The sequence below is a fragment of the Ursus maritimus genome, unplaced genomic scaffold (genome assembly GCF_017311325.1).
Source record: "Ursus maritimus isolate PB19 unplaced genomic scaffold, ASM1731132v1 scaffold_4, whole genome shotgun sequence".
NCBI classification, from domain to species: domain Eukaryota; kingdom Metazoa; phylum Chordata; class Mammalia; order Carnivora; family Ursidae; genus Ursus; species Ursus maritimus.
The window spans coordinates 5,238,860-5,257,797 of record NW_024426552.1 but is presented as its reverse complement, the minus strand read 5'-3'; the positions used below and the strand labels follow the sequence as shown (position 1 = coordinate 5,257,797).

Sequence of the window (18,938 nt, the reverse complement as noted above, 5' to 3'; positions counted from 1 at the left end):
CATATGTGTGCATATACACACATATGTGTGTGCATATATACATATATGCCACATCTTCTTTATCGATCATACATAGATATTCCATTATACAATTGAATATTATCCCATTATATATACAATATAATATAATAATATAGTATATATAATACATATAATATAATGCATATACATATATATAATGGAATATTATTCAGCCAAAGAAAGGAATGAAATCTGGCCATCTGCAACAACATGGATGAAGTTAGAGAGTGTTATGCTAAGTGAAATAAGTCAGAGAAAGACAAATACCATATGATCTCACTTATCTATAGAATTTAAGAAACCAAACAAATGAGGAAAGGGGAAAAAAAAGAGAGGGAGAGAGAGACAAATCAAGAAACAGACTCTTAACTATTGAGAACACCGATGGTCACCAGAGGGGAGGGGGTGGGGGGATGGGGAAGTAGGTGATAGGGATGAAGGAGGGCACCTGCTGTGACGAGCACCGGGTATGGTATGGAAGTACTGAGTCACTATATTGTACACCGGACACTAACGTAACACTGTATGTTAACTATGCTGGAATTAAAATTTAAAAACATAATAAATAAAGATAAATGATAAATGAAATTTATTTGATCTATCTATACAAAATCAAGATGATTAAAATACGGAGAAAAATGCATGAGAGATATAGACACAGAGCATACAGAGCACTAAATAAATACACCGAGAAAAGGTTATCCTGGCAAAAGCCCTGTAAATGCATCAATCTAACTGGTGAAGTAAATTCAATATTCAAAATGGATTTGAGAACAATTATTATCTTACACAAGCTGGTTTTGGAGATGTGTGCACATAGACATGAATACATTTAAGATATTTTAGTGACGTTAAGATATGAAATGAATGAAATTGAATAAAGAGCGATATCAATTGTAGTGCTTGTTTTACCGTGTAAACACATTTTTATATTAAAAAGTGACTTCAATAGTTATTCTAACAACCTATTACTATGGTACAAAATATGAAATATATGCTCTGACTATTGGTAAGAGCGAGACTTTGTATTTTGCTGACATAAAGCACAGAATACGGCATTCGCGCTCAGGTATGCAGTGGCATGCTGCCAGGTTATGGGGTATCATCGTGTGTGAGAGCCCTCTACCAGCAGAAAAGAAGAAACCGGATCTGTCAGGACTGTTTTCCTGAGGCACGATGCAAATCATTCTCTCTCAAGGCTCATCCTTAGTTATACAGCTGCAGAGAACGTCTGATCTAGGATTTGTGCCAAATGTTATATTCTATACAGGAAAATGGGACAAATCTGCAAAATTCTAGCTGGGGCTGAAATGAGTAATTTATGTCTCAGTTGTTCAATTAGATTTAATTTGATAATTCTTATTAAATTCAGAATGACATTTAAAAAGAGTTCTGATATTTCCAGTCTTTCTTTTTCTGCTGTGAGGTAGAAAGATGGCTGCCTCTATGTCTGAACTTGGTGGACTCGCTGTGTGAGCATGAGTGTGTGTGTACAGATATATACACACGTGCAGATAACTGCATAAGACAAAGCTTAATTAACATGTACTTTCCACCTGTTTTCTTTTTCTTTTTTTTAAGATTTTATTTATTTATTCGACAGAGATAGAGACAGCCAGTGAGAGAGGGAACACAAGCAGGGGGAGTGGGAGAGGAAGAAGCAGGCTCCCAGCAGAGGGGAGCCTGATGTGGGGCTCGATCCCATCACGCCGGGATCACGCCCTGAGCCGAAGGCAGATGCTTAACCGCTGTGCCACCCAGGCGCCCCTCCACCTGTTTTCTGAGCTCCCGGGGTCGATATGCGATGGATATGTGCCTTTCCCTCTCTCAGAATGTGTTCCTGCTTGAGAGGGTAAGGAGGATGAGCAGACTTCCTGAAAAAGTAATGCACAGTTTTCTGTCAGATTGTCTTTGCGTGACATAAAAGTCCATGGCATGTGACACGAGAAAAGGTCATGATGACAAGCTGATCACTGCAATTCTGGATTCTGTAGTATGACTGGAGAATGACTTTACATTCTCACTGCACGAAATGCCTGCAACAACAAAATGTATGTGTTCCTTTGCATTTTCACAAACATTTCAGAAAGCTTCATCTGCCCCCAACCTTCTTCCAGCCATTCTTGGGGACCATCGCCCATCTCTTGATTGAATACACTTGGACAAGAAATGTACCATCCATCTGAGCACTGGTTAGTACAATGTCATTATTGTTAATGATGAAGGATAAATAAAAGTAGAACGTTGAAAGTGCCACAACTCTTCCCTTAAGAACGGATAACATTCAATTAAGAAACATTTATACAGCAGTTAAAATACTTGAAGCACTGAGGTGTATAAAGAGCAAACAGACTTTGCCCTCCTGTAAAATTATCTTAACTGGAAAGATCAGGGGACAACTGATCCCTCACTAATAAGATTGAAAAAGAAGGAAAAGCTTTGGTCCCTGGGTTAGCAAAGGCACTCATCATGTCTAAGTGCAGAAAGGGGGAGTCCTTGGCTGGGACTTTTCATGTTGCACAAAAGCCCTTCCACTTGCCAATGGGGCCCCAGTGTGGGAACAAGGTCCATAAGTGCCCTCGGATCCCTGCCCAGTGGGGATGAAGAGGATTGCATACTAATGAGTGGAATCATATACTGAAATGGAAAGATATCGATGAGCCAATTAGACAGTCTGTCACCATGGCAAAGCCTGCTCATGATAAATAAGGGCAATTTTCTATTTTCTCTAATCTATTTCAAATGTCAAAGCTCTCACCAAGTTCTGAGAGCTGTTTCTTGTGTCTGCGCTCAGTTCCCGGCTACGAGGGGAGGTGTGTTGAGGTGAGTGGGGCTGTCGGGAGCTCACTCTGCGTGTATTAGCTGTGTGACATTGGCCATGGCATGTGCGTTCCCAGAGTTTCTTCTGTCCACCTAGAAAATGAGGATGACTACGCCCACTGTGAAGGATTGTTGGAAAGAGGAAAGCAAACTATAGATGTGGAAGTTTTCTGGCAGGACTACTCTGAAGGAAAACACCCAGTTTTCAATTATCCAAATGTCCTCCCTTTAAAAACGTAGGAATAAAACAGAAAGAGCAGTACAACAACTTTAAAGACACTACAGAGAACAGAGGCACTCTACCAGGAAGAGGAGGAAGGATGGCATGCACATACTTCTCAAAAGAAGAGTTTCCAAATGGAAGAAATTCACCAAAAAACACTTTCCACATATAATTTGTCTTCAACAAACCCAAAGAGATTTCCATGAACTCAAATGACCTTCCAAAAGCAGGGGGAGAGAGATGAAAATGTGGGAAGTGACCAAAAAAAGTAGCAACTCAGGCAGAGCTAACGAAGCATCCTTCTCGAAGTGCGGGCATTAGACTACAGGAATAACGAACGGCTTAATTAATCACTCGCTTCAGTAAGACGATGGCGGGCTGCTAATGGGAGCTTCCCCAGAGCCCGTCTGGCACGGTGGGACAGGAAGAGAGCTAGGGCTGGGTACCTTCTACCCCCATCTCTACAGGACACTCAGCATTGGGAGCAGCCCAGGACATGCTGACTTGTGTTGGCTGGAGAGAAGTGAAGACAAAATAGCTCACCCGTGAATATAAGCCGATGTCAGAAGTTGCTTCATTATAAAGTGGGAATAATTCTTGCTAATCTGGTTACGGTTTCCCTTCTGAATAAACCTTTTTACAAGTACCTGATCGAGGAAGGTCTCACTGGAAAACAAATGAAACATCAACACTTCACCAGAAAAGGTAGTTACCGAGCCCAAGAATCGTTTCAACAAAATATACAACAATGAATGAAAAGAATCAAAGGGAGCACTTGGCTTTGAGCGGAGGTAAAAGGCTCAGGGAAGACAAGGGGATGGGATATAAGCTACTTAAAGGCAAAGGGGGAAAAAGGAAGAGATTTTTTTTTTTAATCACAACCTGACTGTCATGTCCTGATCGGCACAAGGAAAGTAGACACTGTCCATGACATATAGGACTAGATTAGGAAAATAGCCTAAGTAAATAAGTAGATAGATCGATCGATAATTAAAAAGGATTCAAGACAGACAAGGAAGAAGAGAAGAAAATCCAAAATCCACTTAACTGGTAAGAGAATTGCCTGCGTAAGAGAAGCATATAAATGAACTAAAAAGTATTAAAAATGTTATTTAGGAAGTAATGCAGAAATATCAGGAAAAGAAGACTTGAACATATAGATTAAAATGGTTCTATTGTCCTAAAAATATTTGATATAGAAAAGTCAATAAGAACCTTATCTCTATTAAGATTTTACAGGACTTTTGAAGATGAACACTTTTATTGGTAATTGGGTGAAAAAAAGAAAAACAGAAAGTCACTTAAAAAAACGAAGAAAGTAAATCATAATTACACTCATCTTTTTCACAATGACATCCACATTTAAAGATAGTGGGACAATGTAAAATATTCATGGAAATAAAATGATATACCCAAGCAAAAATAGCATTCAATTATAAGACTTCAGAGCACATTTTCAGATGGAAACACAGTCAGAAATTACAGTTGCTGTGAAATCGTTCTGACAATTAGAAAAAAAATAGCTAATGGAAAAACTGAATGAAGACTATTAATATTGAACTCTAGTTAATGATGTGTTGGCTGAACTGTTCCAGAGTCTACTGATACCTGCAAATTATTCTGAAATGCATCAAGAAATAAGATGGGTCGATGTTGGAGGAATTGCTAAATGGATAGTCAGATGACAGAGCATATAGAGTAAATACCAATTGTAGAATCTAGATAATGGTTAATAAGTGTTCACTATACAACTGCTTTAATTTGTCTATATGTTTAAAAATGCTCATAGTAAAATGATGGAAAAATGAGTCAAGAAATCACGGGAAAAGCATTACTGACTCTGCATTAGTTCGGTTAACCATAGGATTAGGAGTAAAACTGGGAATTATAGAACAGAAATCAATGTTTTACATCATGGCAAATTGAAATTACTATAACAAAAACTCACAGGAGAGGGGAGATAGGATGTAGAGTAACGTTTATAATCAAATACAGATTCTTTAATGGTGACATATCAATTAATCAATATATAAATGTAAACACTAGAAGAACCAAGATAAATTTAATCAAGTAAACTTGAGGGCTGGAGTTCTTAAGATACTTCATATTTTCTTCACAAGTCATTGTGGAGGGCTGATGCTGTCTTTAGACAAAGATCAAGTATATCCCATAAACGTGTGACTGTACAGGTACCCATTGTAGGAACTAAAAACAGTCCACCGAGAGTCCATAACTAAAAAGAACTGAACACCAAAAACAAACAAATGAACAAAAGGGGAGGGAAACAAAAGAAACCATATAAAGAAAAAGCATAACATGAAATACGACAGAACACAATGTAGATTTGTTCATCTTACTCCCATATTGGATCACGAATTTAATTATGTACCATTTTGGTGAATTTTGAAGTGGTTAAAAGGACTGAATATTAAAAATGTAGAAAGGCGTATCAGGCAAATGCAAACAAAGGGAAGGCCCGGGTCATATTCTCAAATAACAGACAAATATAAAATTAGGGTAGCAACCATTAGTGTTACAAAGCATGGCCCTTTATGACGGCAAGGATATAATCGGCAACAAACATACAGATGTAGGAATATCGATACATAATGCAAATATCACATCAAAATTCATAAAGCAAAGTCTACAAGAAAAAGAAAAAAATAGGAAGAAATATGTTAGTAGATTTTAATTTACCTCTCTCAGCCCATGACTGATCAAATATACATAAAAAGATAATGAAGATTCACACAACACAGTGAATAAGTTAGATCTATATGCAATTTACTGAATTCTATAACTTGTAGACAGATAATCTGTCCTCCCCTCCACTGTCCAAAGAAAACCATCGCCTATCATTTTATTTTTATTTTATTTTATTTTATTTTATTTTATTTTATTTTTATTTAAGAGAGAGAAAGCATGCACACACAAGCAGGGGTGAGGGCCAGAGGGAGAGGGGGGAGAGTTCAGCAGGGAGCCTGATGTGAGACCTGATCCCAGGACCCTGAGATCATCACCTGGGCCGAAGGCAGACACTTCACCGGCTGAGCCTTCCAGGCACCCCAACCATCACCAATCTTGAAGACACATTAGACCGCAGAGATATTCACTAAATTTCTGCAAGTAGTAATGGTATAGAAGAGAGCAGTCTCTGAACTCCGTACGGAACTGCAACTAACAGGATTTCCCACATGGAATTTGCCCCTAAGTCAGCACAGCAACCAAAACAGGCATTGGACAACATCTAAAACACAGTGGCACTTGGGACGAGCACTGGGCGTTGTATGTAGGTGATGAGTCACTGAACTCTACTCCTGAAACCAGTATTATCCTATTTGTTAACTAGAATTTAAATAAAAACTTGAAATAAAAAAAAAAGAGTTAAAAAAAACAAGGGCAATGAGTATAGTTCATATTGGAACCTATGTAATATACCAAAAGCAACACTTGGAAGAAATTTGAAAGCCTTACACGCTTATATAAATAACAAGAATGAAAATAAATGAATTAAGTATCCAACAAAAAAAATTAGAAAAAAAGATGAATAAAATATATACAAGTAAAGCAAAAAGAGGAAATGAGTTAAAAATAAATGCAAGAATCTATGTATTCAAAGCAGACTGATGTTAGAACGCTTACACAGATCTAAAGTTTTAAAATAATTAATAAAAAAGATGATTCAGCTCATCTGGAAAAGAAGGACAAAACACACAAAACTGACAATGGCAATGGGGACTGAGCTACAGAGAGTGACAAGTCTGAATGTGTACAACGTGATGACGGGAGGACACAGAACAATGTCTACTAAAATGGAGAAAGGCCTTAGCAATGCTCGCACACGATATAATTGCACAACTGAAAAATCCATGAGGATCAATTGAAAACCATTACAAACGGTAAAGACAACTCCGTGAAGTGACTGAGTAAAAAAAAAGAGGTGACAGTAGCCTGTCTCGGTACGTACAGCTACTCCTTTGGAGCCAAGATTCTATCCACAACGAGGACGAGAAGAACAAAGGTAACGAATGTGTATGAACCCACAAACAACACGCTGAATCGCTTCTCAGATATTCAAAAGGACATTTGGATAAGTGGAATGGCAGACCCTATTTAAGTTGAGAACACGGTATCCCGAGAAGGGCAATTCTTGAATTAATCTATACATTTCAGACCACACTCACAAAATACCAAACACATTTTTTCCAGATACATAGATAATCTAATTTTAAAGCAATCATGCAAAAACAGCCAGGGAAAAAAATCTTTAAAAAATGAGTAAATAAGGCAGAAATAGATCTACCAGATATTCAAATGCATTTCAAGGCTGCACCAGGGCGCATGAGTAGACAGAAGCAAGGAACAAAAAGGGGAGACCAGAAAAAAAAAAAAAATATATATATATATATATATATACACACATTTTGTAGCCTGTGATAAAAATGGTGTCATCTATCATTAGAAAGAAAACAATTATTCAGTAAATGGGATTGAGGCCCATTTTTTTCCAGAAAAAAATTGAAACCATATCCCTACCTTAACTCATTGAATCAAAACAAGTTTCAGAGATTTAAACAATACAAAATAATGTAATTATTAGAGGAAAAATACGAAATTTTTGTCTCATATAATCTAAGATAGGCAACCTCTTTCTAAGTATGGTACAAAACTGTAATGTGATAAACAACATATAAATTCAACCACTTAAAAATCAAATACTCCTGTAAGGCAAAATGGAAAGCAAACAAAGAGAAAAAATTTTATAATTCATTTCATGGAAAAAAGATAGTTCCTGAACTGTGATGAAATCCTATCAATTAATCATTGAGGGAAAAAAATCCAACACTCAAAAGAAATGTGGTTGAGGGACATAAATTGATGGTTAGTTGAAAAAAAATATGATTGCAAAGGAATATATGAAAAGAGGCTTGTTTCACTCACAGTGAATGATGTTAATGCAATGTAGGTACTGTTTTCACCTGTCACAGGGAAATAAAGATCCTGCAGGACATGGGCCAGCCGGGACCCTATGGACACAAGCGCAGTGTGCCGATGCGAATGCAAACGGGTAAGAGATCTCGAGAGCCACGTGTGGCAATACCTATATCAAATTTTAAAATGCACATTATTACCTTTGATTCAGAGGGTTCACCTCCAGGAATCAATATAACAGATATATGGACCTTGTCCCAACTGGTTCATTTATAAGAATATTAACTACAGCCCTGTTTCTAATTGCAAAGAACTAAACAACACTCGATGTTCATCCATAAAGGACTGGCTGAGTAAACTGAAGTACAGTCATAAAATAGAAACTATAGGGCTGTTTAAAGAGTGAGGGAGGTGACATTAATTGAATTATTATTCAGAAAAGTGCATTCCAGTCTACCACTTGTGCAAATAAATGAGATAGCCGCATATGTCTGTAAATGCATACATCTCTGAAAGGATCCCCCAAGAGCTGGTAATAGTGTTTGCCTATGAAGTGGGGAACAGGGTGACTGTAGGAAAGATGTACAACTCACAATGACGACTATTAAAAATGTAAGCACAGCTAAGGTTTTCTAACATTCCTTTGCCAGCATCACGTATCTATCTCCATCTATCCATCTGCCACCTATGTAATTAAATGGCCACATATTTAATAGTGTCTCAATATTGTAAGGTAAGCACTGTAATTCTTTGACTTCCGGAAATTCAGAGAAGTTCAATATCCTGCCCCAGGTCACCCCCTCCCCCAAGCTCTGAAGCCATAGAGCTGGTTTCACACTAAAGCATCCGCCTCTGGAGTCGGGCATCTAGAACGCAGGGGAGGCAACAGAATAGAACAGTGGTCCCCAAAGGTGTTCACACCCCAACCCCTAGAACCTGCAAATCAGTCAGCTGATCTTAAAGGAGGAAGGTTATTCTGAATATTCCCAGTTTACCCAGTGTAGTCACGAGTAGACGTGAGAGGAAAAGTCCATGTCAGAATGACGTGATGTTCGGAAGACTTTCCCCGCACTGCTAGGTCTGCACCCAGAGGGGGCTGTGAACCAAGGAATGCAGCGGCCTATAGAAGCTGCAAAAGGCAAGGAAACCGATTCTGCTCCGGAGCCTCCGGAAGGAAACACAGCCCTGCCAGCTCCTTGATTCTGGCCCGCTGAGACTCGTTTAGCTCACGTCCACAACTGTAAAATAATAACTGTGTTGTCTTAAGCTCCTGAGATTTATGCTTCTTTGTTAAAGCTACAGGAAGTTGATACAGTGGAGAAGAACAGAAGAATGACTGCAGGAAGATAAGAAGGCGGTGGGGACAGATGGGATTCAAACCCACTTCTCTCCTCTCGGAAGTCCCTTCCTGTGAGTTTCTATGAGATCTCAGGCAGGACGGATGTGAGTTTCCATCCAGACCGCATGCAACCAGACACATGGGCTCCTATCAGTGGGACACAGTGGTTGGTTCTCGTGGTGTGGTCCCCAGACCAGCAGCGGCAGGTCACCCAGAAAGGGTTACAAGAGCACATTCTTGGACCCCTCATCAGATGTCTTAAATCAGACACTCTAGAAGCATAAGCCAATAATCTGGTGGAACAAGCCCTCGGCGCCATTTGGATGTGATGAATGTTGGAGAGACAGTGGCTTAAGGCAGCTGTTGCTTTAGGCTGAGCCCTGGCTCCCAAACTTCATAGGGCATTGGAATCAATTTGGGCTTTGGACAAATTCTCAACGCCCCGGGTGTACCTCAGACCAATCGATTAGGATGATTCAACGTGGAAGGTAGGTATCAGCAAAATACTCTGTTCAAATTGGCAGAGATTAATATCAGAAACTGTGTCCAACTAAAATAATGAGTTGAGTTCACTCATTCCCCTTCTAGAGAATAAAATTATGTTTTCTCTTCAAAGGACATCACAGCTACCTCTTGAGATAGTTTAAGCAACAATGACCCCTTGCTGTACCAACTTGTTGGATTATAAACACATTTGGTGAAAAATATTTTCTACAAGCTTGTCAGATTCTAAGGTCTGTTTGTTTTTGAAAGCATAAAAATAAAAGAGAAGCATATCCTTGCTGTTTTGGGTGACAGAATGATGTCTACAAGGTTCTCAAAAAGACTGTGAAATATGCAGATGTGGTCACAAGGAGTGCAGTGCAAATGGAGCTCTTGCTCGGAAAGAAATGCCAGCCTCCCACAGACATACGCACGATCCCATCTGTGATTCTGAATTCATGGCTCCTGAACAGCTAGAGAGCTCCCAGAGATCAGCAGTGATCTGTGCGGTCGCCCTTTCAGAAATAAGGCAACACAGAGCCTAGATACATCTACCCTCCTGGAACTGGAGACAAATTACATTCACCCCTGCTGAGACCCATCTCACGCACAGATACTGCCTTCCACACCCTGAGACTCTGATTTCAACAGAAAGTCTCCAATGCCTTCAGCTGCTCTCACGTGGCTGTTGATTATTAAGCCACATGGTCCAGGGGTTGGAGGGTCAGAAAGGATCACGGAGCCCAGGACAATCCCTGGAAGCCTGAATCCCCTCACGGCAGCTCTGACAAGTAGGTGTCCCTCCTCCGCTCGAATACTCACAGTGATGGGGAGCTCACTACTTCAGAAGGAAGCCCATTTTCATTTTTTGTGTTTATTTTATTTATTTATTATTTTCTATTTTATTATTATTATTATTTTTTGGTTTACAATTCCCTTTATTATCTTAAGAGTTGAGATGAAGTCATTTCCTGAGAGATACAAATTATTACAAAATTGAACAAAAGAGAGAGAGTTACAGAGTGTATATTTGGGGATGGAGTTGTGTGCATTAAATAATTCATATTAATAGAAAGCTGAAGATATACAAGATTTCCTGCCTATAAATAAAATTAGTCCAATTATTATAGTTTGGTTTCACAGCTGAGAATTTACCAAAAATTATTGAATTGGACAAGTAAAATGAGCAAAGTTTGTGGTATGTAAATTATACCTCGAAAAAGCTGTAAAAATGAATTCAGTTTTGTTTGGTATGTGTAATCAATAAAATATTAACAAAATATAAAAATAGCAAAATGTTTTTAAACAGATACAGCTCAGGTCACACCTACGTGCAATATATAGTGGGGTCGTGGAATGGTCAAAAGTGAGAAACTGATGCTGATTCATATGAAAACCATGAAAAAGTATGAATTTTCAGTTTGCAGATTGTTCTGAGAGCTTTCACTCAAGTAACCAGCCCCAGTTTGAACTCAGTGTCCACTGATGACTCCATGAATAATTACACTAGGACAATGAGCAGGAGCAAATCGTATGCAGGGTCCCTCGAGCTCAAATCATGTGTTTGATAATATGACCAATATTAATATGTAACTCTTGGTGGGTTTTATAAGCAGGGTTTGAAGTCAGAGTTTTGATTTCCTCAATTCTAAAACAGGGAAACTGTTTCCTCCTTGCCTTCCTCTCTCCTTCCCTCCCTCCTCCTTTCTTCCCTTCCTTCAACGGCTATGTATTGAGTTCCTACTTTTTAAGTTCTGTACCAAGAAGGAAGCCCATTTTCATTTTTTGTGTTTATTTTATTTATTTATTTATTATTTTCTATTTTATTATTGTTTTGTTATTATTGTTTTTAATAGGAAGTTCTTCCTTCTATGGACCTGAAACTGCTTCCCCCCACCCAGCTTCTGCTTCTGCCTTCACTGGCCAGGTGAGAGCGGAGTCGCTCTGACAAATATGTCTCTTGTGACGCTAGCGAATAACTAACACAGCTCCCCTTTACAGCTTACATTCCCTCGCTTCTGTCAAGGACAAGCAGTAGCCATTGGGGGGGGGGGCATCTCAAAGGCCTTTGAACTACTGAGAGTGGACAGCAAGGCCCCAAAGACATTGGGGCTCCTCTGTGACCCGACACACAGGTTTGATTTCTGTCGGCCTCCAGGAACACCCATAAGAACTTGGTTGAACTTAGCTGATCATCACCTTTAAAAATCATATTTTTTCCTAATGCAGTTATATTCAAAAGTTTTTAAAGTTTTAGTTAGCTTTGTTCATCTTTTTATTTATTTTTTCCTACGTTTTCAGGAACTTTAAAATAACTAGATATCATAAATCTAGAATTTAAGCCTAAGGATAAATACATTAGTCTGCATCTAAAGGTATTTTCACCATCAACCACCACCAGAGGGCTCCCATATTTTGGTCATTAGTACTTCACCTCTATTTAAAGAATTAAGAAAATAAAGGCAATTTGTAGAAATAGTCATCAAATTTAAACATAAGCTGTTACTGACACAGAGACCTCAAAAAACATTTTTTTTAATTATTTGTCTTTGTTTCCTAATCTCAACACACTGTGTCCTTACACACGTATACATGCACAGATTTAATCCATAAAGGAATGAACAGTTAATTGCTCTTTATCCATAAATTTATTGAAGATTATAGGATCTGCTGTCTACTTCTGTAGAAGTTGTCACGTGACTACTTAATGTGAAAGAGTAAATGCTCTGTTTTCAAAACAGGTACCTATCTGGAGATATTCAGAAGTACGAGCGATGACAATCTGATGAAATGAATTCACCTATCAAACTGAAGAGGGCGAATCCTTCCTTCTGGGAAGCGAAGAGCAGAGTGAACTCTCTTGCACATACTTGCTCTAAGTGAAATTCGTAGAATATAAGAAAGTAGTTTGAAAAACTGCAATTCCTTGGTGGGGGGAGAGAGCGAGGGGCGAGCAACAGGAGGACAAGGAGATGAAGAGGAAGGGAGGGCCTCCCATTGCAGAGATACCGAGTACTGCAGAGCTTAAGTGAAACGTCCACATGTCCACACACACTAGCTCCACGCTCCGGGGCCGGAAGTTGATGCAAGGGCAGCGGGTGTGCACATGGAAGGTAGAAGGTCAGGCTCTCTGAGGAGACGTTTCCTCGCGCACATAGAACCCTGGAAGGCCTCAGGACTTGGAGGCACCAGACCCTTCTGATATGTAGAGTGAGTAGGGGTTGAACCAGGAGACGCGGCCTGAAAATCCCCAGGTCCTCCTCCCCTGCCCCCATCCTGTGACCACCCCTCCCTCACCAACTCAGGAGCCTCAAGGTTTGCTGTCTGGCTAGTAAGCAGAAAGAGAATTTGGGGGTCACTAAAAGCTAAGTGGGGAATTTTTTTAAGTTCATATAACAAGAAGAAAAAGCTGGAAGAAATGTGTGGGACATCAAACAACAATGACAATAAAATCTGGACAACAGAAGAATAAAGACTTAACACGTCATCATCTCCATCCTGAAGGTCTGACCCCCGAATGACAGGAGTCCCAGGGGGGGCAGAAGGTGGAAAAAGCAGGGAGGGATCCTCCAAGAAGCCGTGCAAGGACAGGGGTGTGTGCCCGCGAAAGCCCACTCGAAGACCAAGAGCATGAATGAAACGAGGGCACCCAGACACATCCTCATAACGTTATGGGAGGTCAGCGATTGAGAGGGGGGCCGAGATGTTTCCAAAGAGAAAAAAGAAAACAAATTTACACCCAAAGGTCAGCAATCAGAATGGCAACTACCCTGGAAGCTAAAAGACAATGGGGAAATGATTTCGTATACAATTATTTTACATTTCTGAGAGAAAATTTCAATTCTCGAACTTAAATTCTTTTTGCAAACGGAAGTTCTTCAAAATGCACCCTTCTCATGCACCCTTTCGTGGAAATGACTGGTTGGCGGCTGTGCCTCCCTGAAAGGAGAGAGAAAGAGAATGCAGACACAGATGCAGGACTTAGGAAAAGGGGAAGCAGAGTCTGGGGCGGTGGGGAGAACGCAGGCAGACGCTGGCCGGGGCTGGCCGGGGACAGTGGCTCAGACTAGAAGCCAGTGCACGTGACCGGAGACCCCTCTGCTGGGAAAACAAGCCGGAGTGACCACCCACCTGCCAGACCTGACCAGGTGTGCTTTTTAAAAAATAAGTAAAATCTTAAAAAAAAAAAAAAAAAAAAAAAGGAAAAAAAAAGAAAACAGTGAGGTGTATGTGCTCTATGGAAAAGTATTTTAGTAGGTTCTGTAGGAAAAGTAAAAGTTGTAAAATAACGTAATCTCACATATTATCATAGAAAGAAACCTGGATAAATCTATTCCAACGTGTTTGAAAATGTTCATTTCTGAGGCACAAGATGATAGGGGTCCCTCACTTTCAATAATCCTTTCTAAGTATTTTGCAGTGTATCTATCTTTGTGGTTTTTTTTTTACCTAAAAGTGATACAATTAATATAAATGTTATAATGAATAAAAATAATGAAACTGATATATTTTATTTATTTCAGATTTGGCTGCAAGAGGAAAAAGCTTTGTCACTTGATGCAGTAAAGAGAACTTTCCAACCAATGAGAGTTTAGTAAATACAACAAAACCCAAGGGCTCTAATAGCCCATGGATTTCATGTTTCTGCCTTATCGGAAAAAACAACGTGGATGGTGAATATCCAAGAGCCTTGAACTCTACAATTTATGGCAGGGGACGGCTTACGATAACGTCCCACAAAGCCAGGGGCACTGTTAGGCTTCCCTCCACAGGCAAAGTTGGCTCCCTGAGCAACGGAGCCTCTCAGGATCCAAGAGCTTTCTGCTACCTGGTCTCCAAAGAGGTCAACTCTGAAGTGACCCTGCCCGTCAGGGTCCCGTTGGCCCTTCTTAGGGGTCCCACAGTTTGAGCCCAGCACTATGGTTACTCCAAGTCATGATGCCTGAGGAGTTTTGGTTCTCTTTTAATTGATAGGAGTCATTCAAGGCGAACAAAGAGCTCATAGTCTTAAACCAGCAGGAGAACGCAGCATACATAAGGAAAATCATTATGGATTATCTTGGTTTTGTTTAGCAACTTTACTTTCATTATGGACATTTCACGGTTTTCCTTCCCTAGACTCCGGTTGTCATATTCAATTTTATCTAGCCGTTTCCTTTCTGGTGTTTTTTTTTTTCCTTTTAAGGCATCAGAGGAGCTAAAATGTAATTGGTAAAGAGCTATAAATGGCAACTGTCTTTTCAGAGGGTTAGCTGAATCCACATGAACTCTGACCAATTAGTGGCAAATTATCCCAGCGATGCGAGCTTCTTGCCGAAGTTCTGACCTCATGTGCACGAAAGACGATTTGTTCACGTGCCAGAGACCGGAGCTCCCGTCAACACTGCAAAACCACTCAACATGGCAGTCAGGGACCAGACGACTTCATGGGGTCAAGGCCACGAGCCACTCCCTGTGACACAACTGAGGGCACTCTACTCTCTTGCCACCAGCTCATTAGTGGCAGATCTCAGCTACGGTGATTTTTAACTCAGTGCTGGTAAAACAACAACCACAGCATCTAAGGATGACCAGGGTCCCGGTCCTGATCCAAGTGCTTCACGGTGATTAAGTAATTTAATCCCCCGCAGCAAACTGATGAGCTGGGTACTATTTGTTCTCCATCAAGGAGAAACTGAGATCACGCACACCACCTGCCCTAGGTAACCCAGCTCCACGGCCCCGCGAAGGGACTCTCCCATCAGATCCTGGGCTTAGAGGGTCAAGAGACCCACCCCATCGTCTCACCAAGAGGGAAAGCCCAGAGGAGCAGAGGCCGTCCAAGTCACCCTGTGACCTGTGGTCCGGGGAGAAAGCTGGATTAGAACTCGCTTCTCTGACCCTTACTCTCTGTGGCAGCTTTTACTCTGTGATGTCACTTAGATGGTGTCAAGCAGATGAGTGTGTCTCTTTATAAATATGGGGACGCGTCACTCTTCCGGTCTGAGACTTAGAACACGAGATTACATCACGTTCCTGGGGAACATATGTTCCTGGGGAGTAGGGTGTGAATTTGTTTCACATTGAATCGTATCTTGCATTCACGGAGAGCTATTTGAAGCAATCCTGAAATAAATCAGTTTTTTAACGAAAGAAAACTTTTGGGAAATCATCATCTTTTAAGCTATGAGGGTATCGGGTCTGGTTTTCATAAATGTGTTTTAGTTACCTAGACAGACACATGCATCTTGTTGTATCAGACATATTGTGTCTTAAAAAGAAAAAAAAAGAATGGTAGAACTTCATTTTGAAATAATTTTGTCTTGGATTTTGAAATACCAGGTCTGTGGGAACTTGAAGACTGTTCCAAACCGAACACAGGGCTGGTTGAATAGGTCTGACTCATTGGTCTGTTTGGGAAGGGGTGGATTATTCAGGGGATGGTTAATTTCTGTGTGTTAATGTGTTTTTGAATTTAAAAAAAAAAAGAGCCCCGGGACTCATTTCTCAAAACAATTACATGTTGTGTCTCCTGTCCTGCCCGTGTCTAGAACACGGTCTCCCCAGCTGTGTGCATGACGCAGAAGCTGGGTCCAGGCTAATGCACGCCCCCGGGAAAGGACAAATGAGAAGGGGGAGCGCACAGCTTCCCAGTGCTTATTAGCACAAACACAGCGGTGTACTTGGTATTTTTGTTGCAAAGGTCATACCGGTCAGCCCTCACGGTGGGCTATGAGCCTGTTTCCCAGCAAACAAGACCGTCCATATGGGGCACTAATTTATTTGAGCAGAAGTATCAACGTTGTTCTGGGGGAACAAAGGGGCAGTTCACCAAACTGGCGGAGAACTTGCTTAAAAAGCAGCCATGGCCACTCAGTTTCCCTGCCGGCAAGAACCACCAGCTAACCTCAGTTCGTGGGTAGGAAGTCGTCAGCCAGACTGACAGAAACACAGAACGACCCGCACTCACGTCAGAGAGACGTGCTCTTTCGGACCCACCGATGATGAAAGTTGTATCAAATGTGTAATTTGAATATAATGAGACAAATATTGGGATTCACGGTGCAGCTTATGGAGGGTCTCCCACTGAAATATGCAGTGACTGAGTAAAGGGGAGAGTGAGAAAGAAGTCGTCTGACAGCCAAGCAGGCCAGCGAAGGCAGCCGGGCTTCCTGACGCACTGTGGTAATCCATGACCAAAACGGGGGCTCTGAAATGAGGCCGGGTCACCGAAGGGCAGGTCACATAGACTCTCTGTGAGCAGAAAACCCACAGACAACTTTTTCAGATGATGGCCTGAATTGTATCCCCCCAAATCATATGTTGAAGCCCTAAGTCCCAGTACCTCAGCATTTGACTGTATTTGGAGATGGGGACTTTAAAGAGGTGGTTAAAACAACGCCTCTGGCGTGGGCCCTCATCCAATGTCCTTCTAAGAAGAGGACGTTAGGACACAGACACGACGGAGGGCCGACCATGTGAAGACTCAGGGAGAAACGGTGTCCACGAGCAAGCACAGCGCTCTCAGGAGAAACCAGCCCTGAGACACCTCGACTGGGGACTTCTGGTCTCCAGAACGGCGAGCAGATACATTTCTGTTGTTTAAGCCCCAGCCTGTGCTCTTTTGTTATGGCGGCCCCAGCAAACCTATACTGATGTTCGTCAAAACGGACACACACACAAAGGTCTAGAAGATTCCAGAGAACAGTCCAAGAATTCCCTTGGTATGTTTCTTTGCGGCACATAATATTCCATCCCATTGTTTTCTAACTTCTTTTTTGTAGACAGTGCTTACTTTTCTTCATCCAAAATATGAACAAACAGTTACAAACACACACACGCCTACAATTGCTAAGCACGGAGCAGCAGCCACGGGAGCCGCCAGCCCCTCCCCCTCCCCCGTGAGCCGGCGCAGCCCCTGGGGCTCCGGCAGAGCCGCGCTTGAAAAATGCCGCTCCCGTTCTGCTGCCGCACAAAGATCTAATATGTCAGCAAATTACCTCAGGTTTGCACATTATCATTAATCACAGTTGTCACGGGGGATGGGAGCATTCCCCCAGACATAATAAATAATGATGACCTTAAGGCTTGTGCAGCCAGAGCGGAGCGTGCATGTGTCTGTGTGCGTGCGCGCACGTGTGTGTGCACGTGAAAGGTTCCGAGTGTGCAGAGACGCAGGGAAAAGTCCCTCTGGACATCCGCTCTGGACAAAAGGGTCCCTGCCAGGAGAGCCTCCCCCCCCCCCAGGAAGCCCAGGGCAGGTGGTCATCAGTCCCCTGGCCCAGCAGCCTCCAGCCTCGCGCTGCGGGCTCTGCAGGGCGTCTGAAGATTTGCATCTCCACCAAGAAAAAAAAGCCCCTGACCCCAACACGAATGAGGCTCTCCCTGGATGCTGGGGAGCGCCCGAAAGTTGGAGAAGCTCCACAGGGGTGAGGCGCCCCCCCTGCAGCCGGCCATGCACAATTCATGATGCGCTTCCATTTCTAGGGCATGAGCACGCCAGGCAGCCCTTCTGGGACACTCCTGAGTTCACTCTGCGTTTAAGCCTTCTGACCCGGCTTCGATGTAGGTCTTGACATTCAGACCGGTGTCCTTCAGGAGGACACCAGGGCGGCTCACGCAGCTGTGAGGGCTAACTGGCCCAGCTAGACACCTTGCCTTGAAAACTCTTGATTGGATGGGGCAGGGAAAGCTCCTCTTAGAACAGGACCCGTGATGGCAGGCTCCAGTTCGAGGCTCCTTCTCGCACCTTCTCTCCACTCCCCTTTTTATTTGGATCAGGTTACCCTCAGGGGCATTCTCGAGGTGTTCATTAACGGATGTGCTCGCCCTGACGTCCAATCTGGGTAGTTGCTGTGTCCTGGGGTTTTCAGCCCATCCTTGCTTTTATAGTGTCATCCCATTAGTCATTGTTTATTAATTATCCAATACTACAGGGTGCTTTATTCCATATCAGGTTTTATCTTTGTGTAAAGGCTGTTTCCCTGCCCAGCTGGACTAGGAACCTCATGGGGAGAAGGAACTGTCTCTGAGACCTCTTTTTATTTCTATTGAAGTGTCTCCATTAGAAGGCACTTAGTCAAGATACATTAACAAATTTTAGAAAAGCAATATAGTATGGGGAAATAACAGTCAGCTCTG

General features: G+C 41.8%; 1 protein-coding gene across 1 annotated transcript in view; it reads right to left on the bottom strand.

Annotated features, from left to right (window-relative positions):
* DSCAM (DS cell adhesion molecule) overlaps positions 1–18,938 on the bottom strand; it is a 619,423-nt gene that overhangs the window by 394,876 nt on the left and 205,609 nt on the right. The window lies entirely within an intron of this gene.